The sequence below is a fragment of the Heterocephalus glaber genome, unplaced genomic scaffold (genome assembly GCF_053883595.1).
Source record: "Heterocephalus glaber isolate CG9 unplaced genomic scaffold, H.glaber_assembly_v1.0 deba00001461, whole genome shotgun sequence".
Classification (NCBI taxonomy): domain Eukaryota; kingdom Metazoa; phylum Chordata; class Mammalia; order Rodentia; family Bathyergidae; genus Heterocephalus; species Heterocephalus glaber.
Genome location: NW_028258308.1, coordinates 30,224,722 through 30,229,257, shown reverse-complemented (window position 1 = coordinate 30,229,257; position 4,536 = coordinate 30,224,722).

Genomic DNA, 4,536 nt, shown 5'->3' with positions numbered 1-4,536 from the left:
GAAGAACTGCATGAAAAATCACTTTTACTATTTATAGAACATTGTATGATATTTTAAATGATAAAGGAAACATTCTCATGCATAAAATTTGGAAAACAAAGGTAAATTTAGAGAAAAAGGTAAAATCATTCTTAATCGCATAATTCTTACTCTCCCCAGAGAGAAATTCTGGTTTATTTTGTATTTTGGTTTATTCCCCACTTTCTATGAAGTTTTTTTTACATTGTTGGGTTGATGTTGTTTATAGCATTTCATCCTTTATTCCTATATGAAATTATATAAGGAAATATAATATATATATTATCCTATTTATAATTATATAATTATATATAATAATTATATATATTATAAATTATATAATTTCTCATTACATTGAAGTTATTTATAGTTAATACTTTAATGGCTCTGTAATAACTCATTTTGTGAGCATTCCCCTAAGTTGAACAGATTGTTACTAGTTTTATTTTTAAAAAATATTTTGTTATAAGTAATGCTGTTGAACATTTATGTGACTATACTATGAATAATTATGTGCCTAATCTGTGAATTTCAGGTTATTTCTCTGAAGTGTATACACCAGAATCTAGATTTTTGTTCTCAACTGTCAGTCAGCCTCCTAAATGTCTGCCTGACCACAGGCCTCTGTTAGTCTTCTGTGAGACTTACTTTCAATATCACTGTGAAACCAGAGAGTTATAAAGGAAGTAGAGAAAATTATTTTTACATAGTAAATGAGAAAGAGAAAATGGGTGAGTGTGAAGAAAGAAAAAATCCTAAGCTCTATGTTACGATTTGGATCTGAAATGGCTCCCACAGGCCATGTTGTGACACTGTTGAGAGGTGGGGGAGCTCTTAGGAGGTGGGACCTAGAGGGCTCCAAGTGAGTGGCCTCAAGGAAGTGTGGTAACCGGGGACGGATACTGGTACCCCAGCTCATCTCTTCCTCTCCTTACTTCTTGGACACCTTGAAGCCAGCAGTCACCCTCTGCCACATACTCCAGCCATGACATTCTGCCTCATTACAGGTCCCAAGTGATGGGATCAAAGAACTATCAACTGAAGCCTCTAAAACTGTGAGCCAAAATGAACCTTTCCTCCCTATAAGTTGATTATCTCAGGTATTTTGTCACAGTAACAAAAATCTGACTAAAACACTTGTATTTATCAGTGTGCCTTTTCAATGTGTTGCACTGTTACAATATAATAGGACTAGCTGCCACTGGGATGTACTGTGTGACTTTGTATGAGTTCCACAGCCTCACTGCACAATCAATGTCCTTGGTTCAATGAGCAGAGTGAACTGATTTTTATGGTCTTTTCCATCCAGCATCAGACTATCCCATAGCATAAGGATTAGGATTTGCAAATACCCTAAAGCTACTTTGAAACAATTTTAATTTTGACACTTCCTTTGAAATAGGAAGTGACTGATGCCCCAAGATGATGGTAAAGAGTGCTGCAGAATTGATCCTAGGTTAAGAGTTTAGACTCTGATTAAATTCCAGCTTTGCTAATTATTAGCTACATGTATCCTTGGGCCAATTATTTAAATTCTTTGAGCTTTAGTTTCTTCAACTGTAAAAGAGCTGATAACACAGCTTTGGAGGCCACGGAGAGTTAGACAGATAATGCACATGAGAAGCATACAAATATGCCTTCAGGAATCAGTATATTGTGGAAATTTCAAAATATGGTGGTCCAAAATAATCATGACTCCTAGTCCAGCAGGGAAAACTGAAGTTCAGGGAAGATGCCTCTTGACAAATGTTACACAGCAGTTTAGTAATGAAAATACAAATCACCTCTGGTTTGCTTGTCTCAGATCACCTCCATTGCTCCATAATTCAGCAAAGAGCTGAGTGAAGACAAAGATTCCAACCAGAAGGCTATGCAAAGACATCATTGTTTTCCTAACCATAGTCCAAGGCCAACTTCCAATATTGTGCGTGTTCAGGCATATTTTATCCAAGCAAAATGAGAAATCCATGATGAGACATCACTGTGTACAGGATAAGGTCTAAACTCTCCTGCTTGGTATTCAATGTGCTTCTCAGCTCAGCCTCGGCCTGCTGCGCTATGCTTACCTACTACAGCCCCTCACTGGCATCATTCTCCTAACAGGGATTTCACTATGGCTCTGCTGGGGCTGCTGCCTCTTTCTAGAAGACAGCCCTCTTAGGCCACCAGAAAGCTTCCCTCTCACCCTTCAAGACACAGTCCAAATATCAGTCCTCTATGGGTGAAAGTTTCTCCTCTCTCCAGATATATTTATTCTTGGGATACCCATGTTGCCAGTGTTATGATTTGAGCATGTCCCTCAAAGTTCATATGTTACAAACTTACTCCCCCGTGCCACAATACCAGGAGGCAAGACTGTTTGAGAGGTGATTAGAGTATGAGGGCTCTGCCCCAGTGAATGGATTAATGTCATTACGACAGGAGTGGGTTTGTTATAAAAGTGAGTCTGACCCTTTCTTTTGTCCATGGGATGCCTTTGGCCACGTTTTAACTCAGGAAGAATGCCGACTCCAGATGTGGGCCCTCCATTTTGGACTCTCTAGTCTTCAGAATTAGGAGGCAAATAAATTTCTGTTCATTATAAATAACTCAGAGTATGGCTTTTTATTATAGCAGCATAAAGCATGCTAAGACACCACGACTCACTCCGTGTGGCCCATTAGTTTTATAATATGGCCCTTGTTATTTAGTTTCAGAATACGTAAGGACAGGAAGATCTCTTCCTCCTCTGGAAACTACTGCATGATCTGTGGTGGTGTGTGTGGGGGTCCCCACCTTCCCAGGATTGCCTGTACAAATCATCTAGAGCCCAGAGTCTGAACTTAGCACAGATGCATGTTTTATCTTGTAAGAGGAGAGTATGAAGAGAAACATTGCTTTTATTTATTTTTGTTCCATTTAGCAACAAAAGCAAATAAGAAATGAATAGTGTAGATTTTCATATCATAATCATATATACTTTTTTCCCACTGTTCAATGGGAATCTATTTTGTTAATCTTTGAGACCAAATACCTATATTGGGGAGTATTCATTATTACATAGGGTAGCTGCTCTGTGGCTCACTGGACAGCTCTGACAATGAATCAGTCACTTATTAGATGTCATTAATGTGTCCAGTAATTTTCCAGGTGCTCTGAAGACGATAGGAGACACATCTGCCTTTTCGGCTGACCTCAGACCCAACCAAAGCACATTGCCTTTTCAACCCTAGAGATGGTCACTGTGTGGGGCTGCAGTGTGTAGTAAAGCCCCACAGGGGTCTCTGCAGTTCTTTGGCACCTGTATCCCACACTCTTTCCTTCTGTGTTCACAGTACAAGGCCGCTCCCCCTCTTTTCTGCTTGTCTAAGCTTTAACATGCTCAGACAGATCCCTCTCTGTTCCCAAAGCCTTCCAGCCACACGTAGGCTCTATAATACACAGTCTCCTCTGTTTTGCTCTAGTGGTTTTGTGTTTACATGCCTTATCTCCTCTAAATGACTAAGTTCCTGGACAAAGGGGGTCCCGTCTTTTGAACTCTTTAAAGTACTTAGCAGATTGCTAGGTACACAACCTAGAATAAATTATTCATTTGTCAGTATGGATGTTCTTCATGTTCCAGCAAGTGAAATTGGGATCCTGTGGTCTTGCCACTCAGTGAGTGGTGTGGACCAGCAGTGGCAATCATTGACTTTATTTGGGAGTTTGGTAGCAATGCAGAATCGCAGGCCCTGCTCAGACCTACTGTATCAGAACCTGAATTTTTCACAAGCTCCCTGGTGATTCATGAGCATATTCAAGTTTGAGAACTACTTCACTAAGTCAGCTGTCAAATTCTTGGTCTTTCTTCTTCATGGGCTCCACCTTTTTTGTTTCCTTATAGCTAGCTCTTTCTCATATTCCTCTTCCTTACCCACTCCCTAATGCATCACTTTAGCCATTTTCCCCCCAGTATCCTCAATCCTCTCACTCCCTTTGTCTCTCTACTCCTGCCAACAAAATGCCAGGAGTTCATTTTCCCCACTCTTTTGTTGTTCTCTAAGCCTCCACCACTCTGTGTGTTACTACTACATGACTGGCCTGCCTATTCTGTTGAATCAGACCCACACATTGCTGGTCAAATGGCAGTGGGAGAGGTATCTAGCAAGAAACCTAAACTGAGATTTCTTAAATGGTTTACAGCTCTGCTTGCCTCTCCTGTTTATTCCAATTCACTCTGAACTGAACAGAAGTTAGTAATTCATTGGGCAACAAAAAATATGGGATGGCAATGAATCTGGTCTTCATTTATAGGTTTATCAGCCAAAAAGAAAACTCAGACTTCGAGAACTGCAGTAGTCTCATTAATTAAGCCTAAGCTTCTGAAAGGCAGGCCTCACTTTAAAACAATCTAACACAGAAAAGCTTATTTAGCAAAGGAATGCTAGGTTTGCTTTAAAGCTCCTTTAAACCCTTCCACTTAAAAAAGAGACTTCAAAGAGTCTCTAAACTAGTACCCTTTAAAATGACTTTACAATTACATTTATTCACATCTTGATA